The following is a 16,999-nucleotide window of genomic DNA, read 5'->3' on the forward strand; positions in this document are numbered from 1 at the left end:
AGCAGATTAAGTTAAAGAACAGAGACTTCTTTAAAATTTTTATTCTCAAAAATGGAATTTTACATAAGTTATGAAGACATGTCATTCCTCATTCTTTGAGGGGGACGTCAATGCAATTCAACAGTGATTACTGAGTGAAGACTTTGTCATCAAAAGAGGCTGATCACTTTATATCTGTTGGACAACTTTTATCAGAAAAAAACCCAAAATGTGACAAATGTTGGCAAGAATGTGGAGAAAGCGGTACTCTAGTACATTGTTGGTATGGATCTAAATTTGTGCAGTCACTATAGGAAACAGTATGGAGGTTCCTCTAAAAACCATAAATATAACTATCATATGATCCAGCAATCCCACCTTTGAGTATATGTCCAAAAGAATTGAAATCAGGATCCCAACGAGATATCAGCATTTCCATCTTCATTATAGCATTATTCACAACGTCCAAGGCATGGAAACATCTTAAATGTTCATCAATGGGATGAATGAACAAAGAAAATATGACACACACACTCACACACATACAATGGAACATTGTGCAACCTTAAAGAAGAGGGAAATCCTGTCCTTTACAATAAAGTGGATGAAACTGTAAGATATCATACTAAGTAAAATAAAGCAGACACAGAAGAATAAATACTACATGATACCACTTATATGATAAATATGAAATTCAAACTTACAGAAACAGAGTGAAATATGATTGCCAGGGGCTTGGGAGGAAACAAGGAGGTGTTAGTAAAAGGGTACAAAATTTGCTTATATAAAGTGAGTTAGTCCTAGAGATCTATTGTACAGCATATCATTAACGATACTGTGTTATACATGTGAAAAGTTGCTCACAGTGTAGATCTTATTTTAAGTGTCCTAACAACAATAAAAATAACAACAATAATAGGAATATGGCAGAAAGAAATGTGGAAGTGAAGAAGCAGTTTATGACATGAATTGTGGTAATGGTTTTATCAAAACAGACTTACCTACAAACACATCAAGTTATATATATTAATTAGGTACAGCTTTGTGTATGTCAAAAAAAACTTTTAAAGGCTGATTGATCTCAGCAGAGAGTTATTGGCACAATGTGGCCCAGATCTAACTTTCAAATTTTATTTCCCTACCTTCTTGCCTTTCAGCCCTTGACAGCTCTGATTGTGACTTGTTCTTCAAATTGATTCTTGTCCTTTGCTTTTTGTCAGCCCTTTGACTAAGGTTGTCAACTTTTTCACTGGAGTAAGATCCTGACCTCAGCCTGTTCTTTGTTTCGTTTCCATGCTACTCTTGCTAAGTCTGATGATGACTCATTTGCATTGCTGCCAATATCTCATCTCTTCCTGAACCCACATTTTGTTTTGTTCTTCAGAATTTGAGGGCACTCTGCCCATCCCTCTGGTAGCAAGTATGAGATTTGACTTCTTCCAGTGACTTTGTATTCAGCTTGAAGAGCCTGGATGTAAGAATAAGAAATTTTTACCTTCAAGGAGTTTACACATTTGTTGGGGACAGAAGAGGCAGTTAAGAAATGAGACCAGATAATTTGCAAAGAGCTCAATGAATGCTGTAGACACAAGACCTACTAGAGTTAAGAGAAGAGTTTAGGGTATTTCTGGGGAACTTAGGGAAAGAGTTGGATGTGCCAGGGGAAGGCATCACAGGTGGTGGACTGGGGCAGACAGCATGAAGTAAGAATCACTTAGGACTTAACTTTTCCTTCATTTTACTTGCTCTCCTTCATTTTCTATTGACGGTCATGTCCCCAAATGGGCCCTGGGTGCTACCATCCTTCATTCTGACTCTTATTTGTGGTTTTGCTTCACTGCCTGTTGTAGTGACTATCACAGCGAGCTTAAATTTCATTGACTTTTCATTTTTTGCCCTGTATTAAGAAATTTTAGATATTTCACTGGGGCTGATAGTCATTCACTCTAAGATCTGAGTTTGTCTGTGGTGAACTGTGCCAACATCTTCCACAAAGATGGGAAAAGAAAAATTGCTTGATTTTTCTCCCTGAGGGCTTCTGAGATCTTAATTATTTGAAGCACTTCCATCGAGCTAATATTTTTTATGTATTATTCTTGGATACAGACAGGTGTCAAGAATTTATAAACCTTTATTTTTCAAATGGAAAAATCTGAATTTCGCAATGGGAAATGATGAGCTCAGAATGTGAATTCCTCTTGGGGTTGGAGATGTGCTTTTTCTTTATCTCCCTTGTGTCCATTGTTGTTCCTGGAACATATCAGGCTCTTGGTAAATGTTTTTTGGGTGAATATTCAATTAATGTCTCAGAAAAAAGCAAGGACAATAATTGAGGGTGTGAAGAGAGCTCAGCTAAGCTGAGCTTAGCATGCAGAACTTCATCCTTTCACAATGATTTTGAGTTCTTGTTCAAAAGTGTCTGATGTTTAAGATTATGTCCTTTCTGAAGTTTTGCATGACATCTACTCCTAGCTATTGTGCAGTTACTCATTGTGATTTCATAGCACTTTTATCCTTGTAAGGACCAAACAGCATTATATTTTGTGACCTCTTTGTATATCTGTCTCTTGCTCTACTTGTTGAACTTTTTCAGGAATTCATTTCTTGTTCATTTTTATAAGTCTAGCACTTGGCCCAGTACCTGGCACATAGTAGGCATGAAATGGTTACTTAGTGAATAAATAATCATATGATCATTGTGGATGCTGTTCGTGTTCCACACAGACCTTTTCAGATACCATCCCTTGGCTCCTGGATGTTTTGCTCTTAACAGCTCAAACCATCAACCTTCTTGAGAGAGCTACCTTTGGGCCATGGGGCACTCTTTGCCCAGACCATCCAAGAACAAAAAGTGCTTGGTAGTTTACATTCCTCAGGGGCATTCTGGAGCGAGTTGTTTACTGGTTCAAGAGTATGAAATTCCACCTCCCTTGCCTCCAAGTGGAACACACTCTGCAGGATTATTTAGCTTCTAGAGCTCCCACAGGTTCAGACTGAGGTTAGAACTTCACCTGGGCTGACACCATGCTTAGCTTCTTTTCCTTTGCTGCCCTTATTTCTCCACCCTTACCAATCGGCAGGGAACACCCTTACCAATCTCCTGAGAACATTTCCTCAATAAATTTCTTTTGCAAGAGTTCTCATTGCAGGCTTTGCTTCTGGGAAACCCAAACTAGAAGCTATGTTGATTCAGAATGTTGGAATTGTACATGGAAGTTTCTTTGTGATTTATGCTGAAATAATAAAAATGTTTCAAACATCAGGTAACTTCAGTAAGTATTAGAGATAGAGCTCCTGTAATGATTTTCCAATCCCATACCTTTTATGGGGAAGCATACCCACTGATAAATATATTTATCAGGAAATAGATTTGTTTGGTTAAAAAAACCAAACAAACCAGGAAGCCAGCCCTGATGTAAAATCGGACCATTCACGTGTTGGAGCTGAAAAGATGGGACCCTAATGCATGAGTCACAGAGAAAACACAGCTGGAATGAAGCAAGGCATTCCAGCACATTCAGGAATGTCACTAATTCATTTCTGAATACTTGGGAAAATATAGTCAACTGAGTAACACATACCTCTCTGCTTGCTGTTTCCCATTTTACCTCTTGCTTTCTCCATTTCTAAAGCTCTCCAGACCTGTTTTTCCCACTGTCCTGAAATAGCTGGTCAAATTTCCTTTCACCTTCTGGTGACTGTAGCCACAGTAAGAACCAAGGTGCCAATGGAAAGAGCAATGACTGAAAGATGGGATTTTCTAGTGGTTGTATATATTTTCCAAGAAGAGTAGATCATGGCATTTTAAAGGGATCATAAATATAGCATTAATGAAACTGGAAGCCATCATTTCAGCAGCCAGATTAGTGTCAGGAGTTGACACCGTTCCTCGTGGAGGGGAAAGCACTAAAATAAAATTACTCAAGTCCAAATATTCCCACACTGCACAGGCATTAGGTGAATGACACTTTGGAAAACATGTGCATCAATATCTTTTAAGTGCAAACTGTCCCTTCTTAAACCCTTGGGCTAGTGACAACTTGACATACAGAAGACGTAGCTCTGCATAGGCTATTTAACCAAGAAAAGATGATTGTCAGTTTTCTCCAGCGTTCTTTTGTTAATAGTCTATAAACACGGATGCCCCTGATTAGGTGCAACTCCATTTCTTTATTTGCAATCACCATTAAATTACTCTCCCAAAATACTGCAGGAAGGCCTCAGACCTCACTGAACAGAAACTTTATAAGCTCTTTCTCCCTCCCTTGGGCTTTCCTCTGCTCAGCTGCCCCTCCTCCGACTCAGAGTGTGTAATCAGCCTGGATCTCCTGCTGAGCACCGTCAGGAAAATGGCAGCTCTCACTGAGAGACAGCAGAACCATTCACAGTCGTGGAGCTATTGAAACATTGACAGATATGACAGACATTTCCAAAGCTGTGCGAAGCATTAATTTTAATGTATGCTGTGTGTCCTTACTTAGTAAATATTTATTTGACTGTGAAAGATAGGAGAGGTAATCACTGCTTTCCTTCAAATATAGTTTCTCTATGGGCTCCATCCCCCTTATCTAAAGGGAGCTCAGGATTCAGTTGTTGAGTTTGAAAACAGAGCATGGGAAATGGAAGCAGGCAAGAGCCAAGATCTTTATTCTAGAATCAAACTAACAGTCTGTATTTTGTCCAAAGTGTTTGCTTTGGTCACGTGGACACAGCTTAGCCCTGGTGCTATGAGTGAAAATCATGATTAGCTAGAAAATTGTTTCTAGGAGGTCTGGATTGCCAATGAGATTGTATCTGACACTATCTTCCACTGTACTCTTCCCACCCAAATCTCCTTCTCGATTGACCTCTACAGTCACTGACTGTCCAATCTGTTCAGAAAGCCTCTCCAGGACTACCATCTCTTCAGATGTATAGCAGACAATTATTCTCTCAAAATCGAATGGATGGAGAAGTTGGAAGGCAGTAGACTGGATCACAACAATAATCATTCTTTGACTACCTGCAAAGGTATACAGTTATTTTCACATGCACTATTTGAGTAATCTAGACATCTCCAATGCAGGCATTTCGCAGAGGAGAAATGAGGCATAACGAGGACAGAATACTTCTTCCAGTGTCACCTTATGACAGAATTGGGATTTAGACTTGAGACTTTCCAATTCAAGTCTGGTGCTCTGTCTACTACACTGCAACAGAGAGCATTGCATACATAAAAGCATTCTGTAAACCTTAAATCTTTATGGAAATGTTAGTTACTGCTATTGTGGATGGTTAGAAAAATGTGCTTGTTAGTTTTGTCTGGCTGGTCAGCCATCCAGGGCTTTTCTAATGAGGCAATGAACCCAACAGGGGTGAGGGGATGAGCTGCCAAGCCTTTCACATCAACTTTGTGTGCACTAATTAAACATCATGCCTGGATAAATGGCCCAGGATGACAAAGTCCACAGCTTCTCACAGATGGTTCCAGGAAGTCGCATGGTTGGCTGGAGAGGATTTGGTCATGAATAAGATGCAACCCCAAACCTCCTACACTGGCTCTGTGAGACCAGGTACATTAATCTTCCTTTGTATCAGCAGCAAGCTGTGAAGTGAATGGCAGGTGGGCTCTGGAAATCAATTTCCCTTTGGTGAGTATCTGCTAAATATGTGCTTATTTCATTATAATATACAAGGAGGGTGACATATACTGGGCGATAAGATCAAGCTCTAAAATATCGATTCATTATAAGGTGGTTTTTTTGAACCTATGCTGTTTATCTTGGCAAGCTTTCTTAAACATCCCTTGACCTTTTACAAGCTGGTTTATTTACTAAGTTTGTTCTCTTTAGTCCTTTGTATTTAGTGGAACTTCTTTGGAATTTTCCTCTTACAAAATTTTATACTGGAGAGGAAAATATACATAGTCAAGTTCCCCAGAGGGTAGAAATAGGTTTGCAAATTATGCAAGATACTGGTCATGCATACTATGTTACAATATTAAGGCAACTCTAGAGTTTTAGAGACAGCAAGTTTTCTACACAACACTTTACTAAATGTGGAAGATACTCTACTTTTTCTGTCTCAAGTTCTATAAGAGTAGAAAAACCAATTTTTTTGGTCAGCAGTTGCATGGCCAGCCAATGACAAATCTTTAATGTGGTGGTAAAGGTATATTCTCTTGTGGAGTATCTAAAAAATTAGAAGAGCAATAACTTCTTACAAGACTTGAATTTTTTAGTCACCCTGATAGGAATGTGTTCACTGACAGTTACAAAGAAAATGAATCATCTACACTCTCTAACTAGTGTGACCCAAGATCTGTGACCCCAATAGTTTCATTTCATTAAGTCCTTAGGACAAAGACTCAAATCCTAGTATAAGAAGACTATGATCTTATTTAGATTCAAGCTCCTGTCCAGATCCAGTATTGATATTTGGGGCATCTTTATTTACTTGGCACCAGGTTGAATGTTTTCACTTATATTATCCTGTTAATGCTTAAAACAAACTGTACTGTTCTACAAACAGAGACACTGACCCTCCCACCCCCTCAAAAATTTAATTGATTTGCTCAAAGTAGAAGCTTGGATGGGATCCAGGGGTTTCAAATGGACACTTTTATGTTCTTTCATTGGTGATTTTGTATAACTGACCTCTGTTGTTCCTAAGACATGAGATGTTGAGAAATGAAGAAACCCCCAAGCCATTCTGATTAATCTTGTCCATTCATGACTCAGCTTGTGGCCATCCTTGGTAGTTTGTACCCTTTTTTTGCCCAGCATTTAGATTGAGGGTGATGAGGCATAGGGTTCTCTAATAACACCTCTGCCCATAAATTCTTTACATCCAACCAAAGTAAATGGTGAACTATTTTTTTTAAATGTTGGTGGTTGATCATGCAATTGCTTCAAATAGCTGGTCTAAGGCTAATAATTAAGGTGGAATTAGAATCATTGCAAGCCCTTTTAGAGATATCTTTTACACTAAACTTTTCTTGTCCTAGAAGAGTCATACAAAGTCATTATGAATCTGGGAACCAACAGAGTTTAGACTTATTGGTGGAGAAGAATCCCTCCTACCTGCAAAAACCTGAGAGGAAAACAAATGGTAAGAGGGTAGATGGGCCTTTGGACCTTGATTTCTGTAATAAATAGATGGGCTTCTTGGTCAATGTGTAGGTAGTTACTTTCTGAAGATGAATTTATTCTTGCCTTATAAAAAATAAACAATTTAGTTCTCCAACATTTTATGGCTGAGCAACATGGAGGTGAATTATGTGTAATAAGAGGGCATGGCTTCTGTCCATCATCAAGAGTTAATAAAGGCCCCATAGTCTAAGAAACTTGTTTCTTTCGATTTGTTCAGTGCAATAGGACACTTCCTCTGCATTAGAATGACTTAACCATGGTTACATTTTGTGGAATAAAAATGTGGTGAAAGTTGAAGAGCTCTAGGATGGCTTGGGGACCTTATTTTAGGAGGCCGTGTGACATGGGTTAACTCTTCACTTTATTTCAGAAGAGTGAATACCAGGGAAACTAATGCAACAGACTAAGAAGATAGCACATTGAACTCCTCTCCTTGGAATCATTCCCAGAACTTTCCTTGCACACTATTTTCTGATGACTCCCAAATTTACATCTTAAGCTCAGAGCTTTGCAATGAACTCCAGACACAACTTTCAACTCCCTGTTCAACACTTTGACTAGCATGTCTTGTGTACACACACTACTTATCTGACCAACAAAATCTACTGTGCCACTCTGCCTTATTGTCTTTCTAAGTCTAGCTAGAATTATTCCAGAGTTTTCCATCTCTCTTGTTCTCACATTTGATCAATCATTATGCCATGTTAATCCAACCTTAGAAATATCCCTCAAATCTAATTCTGCCACTTTATTTCCTACCTATTCCCATTTTCTTGGATTTTTCTTGCCAGAATTATTGCAAACATTTCCCACTGATATCCTTGATTCTGATTTTCTAATCTCCAATCTCTTATATACTCTGCTGCCAGAATTTTCTTCCTAAAAAAATGCCATCATGTAGCTTTCCCATTTAAAGACCTCCATTGTCTTCTCCTTGCCAGTGGTATGAAGTTCAAACTCGCTTGTTCCTATGGCTTTATAAGGTTTTCGCAATCTGGACCCAGCTTATCTTTCCAGTCTCATCACTTGCCAACCCCCTCAACCACACGTTCTACATGATCACCAAACTGAACTGTCTTGTTTTCTTAACACACAATATGCTTTCTTTATTCTGTTTGTTAGCATAGCTTCTCCCTCTGCCTAGAATCCCCTCTTTTTTTCCCAGAGAACTCCTAGTCATCTTTAAAAACCGCACAGTGACCAACAACAAGTATATTTTTGACCATTTATTCTGTTTCAGGCACTATGCTAAGTACTTTGCAGGTACTATATTAATTAATTTTTTAAAACCCCAAGATGTGAGCACTATCACATTTTAAGGAGGAGTTAATTGAGACTTAGAGAGCTTGGGTAATTACCAAATTTACACAGGGTATCTAGGCTGAGGAACTCCAGAACTCATACTCATCTCTGCAGCAGAGAGCTTGAAAAATTAAGTGAATGAATGAATAATGAACAAATAGTAATAGGAAGATTGTGACCTTTGCTTTTGGTGAAGCCATAGCATGAAGTATTTATTCCTTGCTCTTAGAGGGGAGATACCAGCCCTTTTTTTGCATTGAGAATTGTAAATTCATTATTAGTAAACCTCTTCTCCAAGGATTCTGTGATTATCACCATAACCCACCCTGGGCAAGCTTAATAAGGTCTTCCACTGTGTTCCCCTAAACTCATGCTTAAACTTCTGTTGATGGATTGAATTATCAATATTAGCTCAAGTGTCTGTCTTCCTCTCACTAAACAAGGAGCTCCTAGAGGAGCAAGAATGTCTTGTTTCTCTGTGTAACTGCTGCAGTACCCAACATGGCATTTGGTACAGAATAACTATATGGTATGTATTTCTGGAATGAATGAATGAATACTCTAAACACCCTTGCTTTGGTCTAGAAGTAGATATATCATAGATGTTATAATGCATAAACATTTCTGTTCATATTTCCACTTAATGAGCTTATACCTCATAATGAATGGAAGCCATGATTCTGATGTTCTTCTGTCTCTCCCAGTTGCTGTGTATTTTTTCTAGTGAGAGCATCTTTCCATGCTGGTTTATATCAAGACTTTAAGGCATAGTTTATTTTTTAAAATAAATTAATGGTCTCTAAATTAATAGCCTGCTAAAGATTTTCTCTGGTGCTCAATTAAAGTATTGGTGATCCTTCCTATTCCTAGAGGAAAACCTTTTTTTTCTTTTTGTGGGAATGGGGGCTTCTAGAATTGTTGAGAACAGTATATAAAACTTTATGGGCTTTAAGATATATTAAGGGATTTGGGAAGGGATTTTTTTCACTACACTGATTTTTTTAAACATAAAACCAACACTGGATACTAACCTTCAAATAAGATGTGACTTTAGGCCTACTGAGTGGTGGATAGAATATTGATATAATAGCCTAAGAAGATGACATTGAAGTTCCAACTTGACTTTTAGATTTCTCCCACTGATTTATAACCAAAAGTGGTTTTGTGAGTTTGTCTTTCTTAGCTGTGTGATTGGTATGCTATCTCTGCCAATCTGCCAAGGCAGATGCTAGCTGCCTAGGCCAAGCTAAAACTACTGAGCCAAATACTAGCCATCAGGGAGGGCTGGCAATACTGTAGGAGTGTGTGTAGAATAGATAGAATAACAAAGTTCATACTCAGGGAAAGAGCAAAAATGGGGAGATAGTTTGGAACAGTGATCAGGGCTTAAGTCAAGATTAGTATAGCAAAAGAGGGATTCTAGATTTTCTAGTGACAGTCATAATCTTGGGCTTGGCATTAAAGTGAGAAAGGTAAAAGTTGACAGGAGTGTCTTGGCATATGAAGTACATGAGCTTTGGTGAAGGAAGGCTCAGTCAGTTCAGAATGGTTTTCTTGGAAAATAGTTACATAACTTAAATATAAATGAGTCATGTTAGATCTGCTTCTGACAAAACATAAAACAGCTCAATAAGTGCAATTCACTGCCTCCACATCTACCCCAAACCACTAAAAATTTAACTCTAAAGGATTAGAATATAATGTGGATCTTTACTGTGTCTTCTTGAATTGTTAGTCAAGAAGTTTATACATTATAGCCAAAGAAAAATATATTAAAATTTGTCTTCACTCATCCATCTGTCTAGAGATATTAAAAAATTTCCTCTCTTTCTGTTTCTATTTAAATCTCCACTTTTCTCTCCAGCTTTGACTTTTTCCCCATGTTCTTTGCTCTTCACCCTCCATTTTCTTTCTCCAAGTCACATGATGCTCCTTTCCTATTTGGGGAATATTTCTCCCACTTACTGGCCCAGAGCAGGATTCTGATGAGTGAAATTCTCCATCTCCTTGCAGATATCTACATTTGCACTCCTTTTTGAAGATTAAGTGAAGCCCTGACTTCATCTCTGTTAGGATAGATCTAACTCTTCAAAGCTATCCAGATACTGAAAAATTTTGTGGGAAAAAGAATTTCCAAAGAGAAAGCATGTAACCTGAATTGGCCTTTCACAAATGATGGTTGCTTCATCAAAGATCAGCTATTGACCAACTTGGCCAAGGTTAGGCTTTGCAAAGTTCCCACCACTGGCAAGAACATCCAGAACCATATTGTCCAAAGATACTGTGCATGGTGCTCCTGAAGAATTTGTGGTTGTAGCTCCATCGTCCACATAGCCCAGGGATTAAGCAATAGTGAAGTGAAGGGCATGGCTAAATGGCAGTGCTGGCTTGAGGACACTAGTTGTCTATCTATTGAAAGCTATCAATTTTTTTCCTTTGGAGTCAAAGATTATTTCTCGCATGTGAATGAACTGGTGAAAAGGCAAAATTCAAAAGCCATCCCCATCTCCCTCCCCTGATTCCACCACACTTTGGTTTTGTCCATGTGTCCTTTATAGTTGTTCCTGAAAACCCTTAATCCTTTCCCTCCCATTATCCCCTCCCAACTCCCTTCTAGTTACTGTCCGTTTGTTCTGAATTTCAATGTTATATTTTGGTTATATATGGTTATATTTTTCTTGCTTGTTTGTTTTGTTGATTAGGTTTAACTTAAAGGTGAGATCATATGGTATTTGTCTGTCACTGCCTGGCTTATTTCACTTAGCATAATGCTCTCCAGTTTCACCCATGCTGTTGCAGAGGGTAGGAGCTCCTTCTTATTTTCTGCTGTGCAGTATTCCATTGTGTAAATGTACTGTAGTTTTTTAATCCATTCGTTTACTGATGGGGTTGGGGAGAATGGAGGGGGAAAAGGCAGACAATTGCACTTGAGCAACAACAAAATTTTAAAAAATGGGAAAAACCCCAAAATGAATGATATAGGCTCACATAGTATTCAGAGAACACTTTGGGAAGTTTTCTGTCAGTGTCTTGAAGTTGAGATATTCAAATGATGTTAATGATATTGCAAGTGAGAACTATATAAAAATAATAAAAATAATTTGAAAGTATCTACTAACAGTCTTAAAAATGATTATCAATTTAATTTCTGAGTGTCTATCCAATAAAATAAGCCTAAATATTAAAAAAACAAAACTTTATGCATAAAGATGTCAATTGCAATAATCTTTATACTAGAGATCAATGGTTAAAAGTTTAAAGGACTATTCTGTTAAGAAAAACTGTTATGCACATCATGATAATTGTGCTGAAAACATAATTAAGCAGCCATTAACATGGTACTGGTTATGCCTATGTTACAATGTTCAATGTAAGAGGTACATTGAAAAGTAAGACATAAATTTACATATCCTGTATGATGAAAACTTTATAATATATATGTATATATATGTATAATCTATACACACATATATGCATACAAATATATATGTGTGTGTATATATATATGCAGATTAATGAAAGCAAATTGTTGGTTGTAGTTCCCTTGGGATGCTGCTGGAACTGTGGGTTTTTCCTCATTTTTCTACTTTTATATATTTAATATTTTCCTATAAAGACCATGCACTTATTTTATAATAATAAGGTAATAATAATAATTATAAAGGTTTATAAAATATTTAAATATAATTTCAAATGGAACAGCAGCCTTGGGCACTGAAGTCTATTGTTATAAACTTAAGTTTCTTTTTTTCTTTTTTGGTGGGGGTTTGTTCCCTTTGTAATGACACCTCACAACGCAATTTCCAGCATCATCAGCTGTGAGATTGTTGTAATCTCAAGGAATGCATGCTGGTCTTAACAACCATGGCAACAGACTTTGAAAAAAGTTAAATGGAATGTGTCTGATTAAGGATCTAGTGCAACTCAGTTCAATTTGAATCTTATTCTCCCAGTTGAGAATGCAGTTCTGTTGCTAATTCTCAGGCAGATGCACGGCGGTACCACTAGAAGAGAATGGCTACTTACTGCATGGCTTTAGCTGTCACCTCTTTTTTGGAACCTCAGTTTCCCTCTCTTTAAAGCAAGGATGTAATACTTACAACAGAGAGCTGTTGACTAGAGGCAATTAATATACAGAAAAGTACTGTGCACACATTGGGGAGGTAGTTCAGTATTTAGGGAAATCACCTGACATGGTGTTGAGCAAAACTGACTTTCCCTGGCTCAGCCAATTACTATGTCCTCCGTTGTCAGAAGATGACCCAACACTCTGGATCTTTCCTTGAATCATTTGCAAAATGAGGATAATGGTGCTCACCTTGAAAGTTATTATAAGGGTTGGAAATGATATTGGTTTAAAAATGTCTCATATGAAGCCCTTAGAATTAGTAACCACTATTTTAAAGTATTTATCAAAAGCAATTTGACCTATATTTCCTGAATGTGCTCCAACCCTTGGCATTCATTATATTTGAATAATCAAGAACTCTTGATGACAGGTTATGGGCACCGCTAACAGTGTTTCTGGATTCCAGTGTAATGGATTCCGAAGTGCATGCTTGGCTAAGGTTATCCTTTCTTTAAGAGAATTTGCACTTCACCTTGTTAAATTTGTGAGTGGAGTTTTAATGTGAGTCTCTGCAACTTGATAGGGTTTGCTATATCTGAAATTAACTATAGAGATCCTGGGATGGGTACTTTTCTTGCTCTGGTTAGTTAGTTATTTAACAACTTTTGTTTATGCTTCGTAGAAAGTATTTGCTTCTTGTGGAAGCTCTTTCTTTGGCTTCTGAGAGACTTAATCATGCAGTCTTGTTGATAATATAGAGATTATCCCTGGGCTGTTGAAAATGACCATACTGTTTCAATTCTATGAGGATTCATTGTTTTCAAACAAAATAATCTTGAATTATATATATTAACAAATTTCCAAACCTGCAGTCTTAAGGCAGAGAGACCTCTGTGATGCAAATAGCTATGTCCTCAGCAGGATGTTGATTTTATTTGTATAATACCAATCTGTAAACAATGACTAATGGCTAGAAGACACGCCCCCTTTTAAATATATTGGCCATTTAATTTTATATCCACATTTTAGATAAGGCAGTCTCTATGAGAATTCTTACCATCTGGAAGTCCTCTCTCTGGTTGGTTGCTGATTGAATGAAAGCACCCGGCACATGAGTTCTGTGCAGATAGGTGATTGACAAGGACTCCTCAGTATAGTCCAGGTTACCATCTAAGCAAAGAATGTACCCAATTTCAGGGTGATGTCAGGATTAATTTGCTTATTGAAACACTTTAAAAATGGATTTGAAATGCATCTTGTTCAGTTTTCTCCATTTTAACAAGAACTTGTTATTAAAGTGGCAGGATTTGAAGCCATAGAAAAGAAGCTCTGACCATGATTCTAACACTGAAATAAATTATATTCAAGAACTGTATCACTACATAATTGATCCCCTGTCTGTAATGTGCATAAAGAAACCTCCAAAGAACAACAAAGGCAGAAATTTTTAAGCATTTTCCTCTAGGGTTTTTCTCCCTTATCTAGCATACACCAGAACAGTCCATGAATTCTGGATGCCTTGTTGGCTCCAAAACAAGGATTTTCATCCAACTAAAAGCAAATGTTCTATTTTGAAATTTGGATGGAAAGTTATTGGTATGAAAGTGTATGAGAAGAGAGAATGACACCGATCTCCTTGATAAGCAATGCAGGGCTTCTCAAGTGTTTTTCAGGTGGCAGAGAACACAGCAGTCATGGAACTCACTTCAGAACATTATGAAATTATGATTCATTGATTTCCATCATATACAACAGGCATAACTCTACCATTAGGAACACTGATGACAAAATAATAATAATTTCAAACATAATAATAGTAACAGCTAATATTTGTGGATAAATTAATTAGAGCCTGACACATACTAAGTTCTTAATAACTGTTAGTTATTATTATCATAATTGTATTGTCATCAGGGTTCCTGATGGTGGGATTTTTCTACTGGACTTTATGTATATATGTGTATAGGTAAAGAAACTGGGGTAATGAGAGGTTAAACAACTTACCCTAGGAAGAACACATGGTTCTTAAGTGGTGAGGCAGAGATGTGGACCTAGGCAGAATGGCTACAAAGCCAGAGTTCCCACCTCCATGAGTATTTGTTCATGAAAGAGCAAAAAAGCAAAATAGAAAATCTAAGAGTATAGACTGTTGCTCATTTTCCCCACTAATACTTACTTGCAACTTGTTATCATTTTGTCGTGAGTGAAAAATTGAATAAAAGGATTTTAAATATTTAGAGAAGAAAAATTCAAAATTGAACAAAATATTTTCCCATTCATATTATTCCTCAGCAATTTGAAAAAGACCAGGTTTTAGATGCAGAATCCAGTAGTCCAACTCATGATAAATTACTGTTTTGTGGGATCACTTTGAGAACTATTCGGCTATGAAAAAATGTCTTGGACTTGAGATAAAAACACTTGGGTTGATACATCTTTGACTGTTTTAATTGCTGTATGACTCTAAGCACAGTGGGCTAGAGAGAGATGGGGCAATGGAGTGAAATGTTGCTAGTACATACCAAGATGCCTCCCACAAGGTTGTCTTGACTTATACTTGATCACTTATACCTCTTGCATATTTATCAAACCTGCGTATCTATTTAGTCCTTTCTCAAGTCCCAGCTTCTCCAGGAGACCTTGCCTAACCACATTAGCTCCTCACTAAATTCCTGTTACCTTCACAAATGTTATGCAGATAACAACTTGAGAGGTTCCCAACATGTTTTGTGTATCATTATCATGGATCTTCCACTCCAAGGTAAGCATCTCGAGGTCAGAAGCTAGATCTTTCACAACTATTACTTTGCTTAGTTCAGGTCTCAAGAGATGTCTGATGGTGGATGGTATCGAGTGAGAGAATTAAATAGGCACTGCCTGGAAGCTGGTTCTACATTTGTATCTGGAAAGCTATACATAACATCAAGGAAGATGGGAAAGAAACATTTAAAAACTTGTATGACAGAAAAAGTACTTTTAAAAATAACCACAGTGGACTGTTAAGGAGGGTAGTTTTTGTTAAATGGAAGGCTGAGAGCCTTGCTGGGTTTGGCTGTGTAGGTTGGGAAACAAGAACTAGGGACGGCTGACTTGTTTGCGGGGTAGGGAAGAGGAATTTGGAGTTCCAGGGAAAATCCAGGAAGAGGGTGGGGGGAACAAGAGGAAAGAGGCCAGGAGCAGGTGAGCATTTTGGTATCTTGAGCGACATAGGTCACAAAAGGAATTCTCCCTGGAGGAGGAGTGACCTGAGAGAATTAAAAAAAACTAGAAATGTCGAATATGAGATTTTCAGTTGTTTGGTTTAAGACTTGGTTTCAGACCTTCTTCACCTAATGGTTTGTGTGTGTGTTCATGCAGTTAGTGTTTCAAAAATTGAAAAAAAATTTTTTAAAAAATTGTTGGTGCTGGCTGGTGTGCCTCAGTCGATTGAGTGCCAGCCTGTGAACCAAAGTGTCACTGGTTCAATTCCCAGTCAGAGCACATGCCTAGCCTGCAGGCCGGGCCCCCTGTGGAGGGGCACACAAGAGGCAACCACACCATGATATTTCTCTCCCTCTTTATCTCTCCCTTCCCTTCTCTCTAAAATATAAATAAATAAAATCTTAAAAAAAAGAAATTGGTGAGGGGCCAGAGTTTAACCTCTGGTTCACATTTTGTAAGTGTGGGATAAAATAAATTCAGGATCCTAGGAAGCAGACAAAGGCTTGGGTTCTTAAGCCCTCTGGGAATTTGCAAAACTCTTGGAGAAGGATTCAACTTTCTATTAATCTGTGAGAAGGGATTCAAGTTAAATGTCTAGGTTAAGTGTCAAGCCTCAGGTGGTATTTGGCTTTTATTCTGCAAGACTACATCTTGCCCTAGAAATTGTAGGAGAGGTCATGAGGCACAGTGAAAGGGAGGCCAAACCTGGAATAAGAGGACCAGGTTTGTATTCTGACTCTGCAATGTACTGTATAGAGCCTCAGCTTTATCATTTATAAAATATACCTACCCACCCAGCAGATATGAAAATAAAGATAAAATATGTAGCACATCACTAGCATAGACTATGATCAATGCATGCACAGTTGGTCGTACTTTAAAACGTAGTTGATTCAACTCTCGAATCTATAAAACTTACCAGTCAGTACAGGCTAGATTATGCCTAGTAACAAAAGAAACTCACAATTGTTAGTGGTTTAGAGTGACAGGTTTGTTTCTCACTTGTTCTACATGCACATTGTAGAGTCTAGATATCTGCTTTGTTTTGTTCCCCTGTTGGAACCTGGCTGATGAAGCAGCTGCTATCATTGTCCATCAAGAGAAAAAGGCAAAAAGCTTCAATAAGTCTAGAATAAACTCTTGAAGGAAATGCAACATTCCCATGTGCCTGGAAGGTAGAAAGCTGAAATCATGTGGCAAACAGCACCAAGACAAACAAAATAATATTTATTCTTTATTGTTTCTCTAATCTCTTAATGAAGGCTGGGGCATGGGGTTGTTGGACAGCAACCTTCTGAGGGAATGTTAGAAAGTTTCT

At 37.8% G+C, this 16,999-nt stretch overlaps 1 long non-coding RNA gene across 4 annotated transcripts in view; it reads left to right on the forward strand.

Moving 5' to 3' along the window:
- Positions 1-5,451: 5,451 nt before the first annotated feature.
- LOC128626055 (uncharacterized) overlaps positions 5,452-16,999 on the forward strand; it is a 115,457-nt gene continuing 103,909 nt past the window's right edge. For all 4 annotated transcript variants that reach the window (XR_008389930.1, XR_008389932.1, XR_008389931.1 and 1 more), the window contains exons 1-2: positions 5,452-5,609; positions 6,965-7,068. This is a non-coding gene — a long non-coding RNA (uncharacterized LOC128626055). The remainder of the gene's footprint in view (positions 5,610-6,964; positions 7,069-16,999) is intronic.

The sequence above is a fragment of the Artibeus jamaicensis genome, unplaced genomic scaffold (assembly GCF_021234435.1).
Source record: "Artibeus jamaicensis isolate MK-2021 breed Jamaican fruit bat unplaced genomic scaffold, CSHL_Jam_final scaffold_1964, whole genome shotgun sequence".
NCBI lineage: Eukaryota > Metazoa > Chordata > Mammalia > Chiroptera > Phyllostomidae > Artibeus > Artibeus jamaicensis.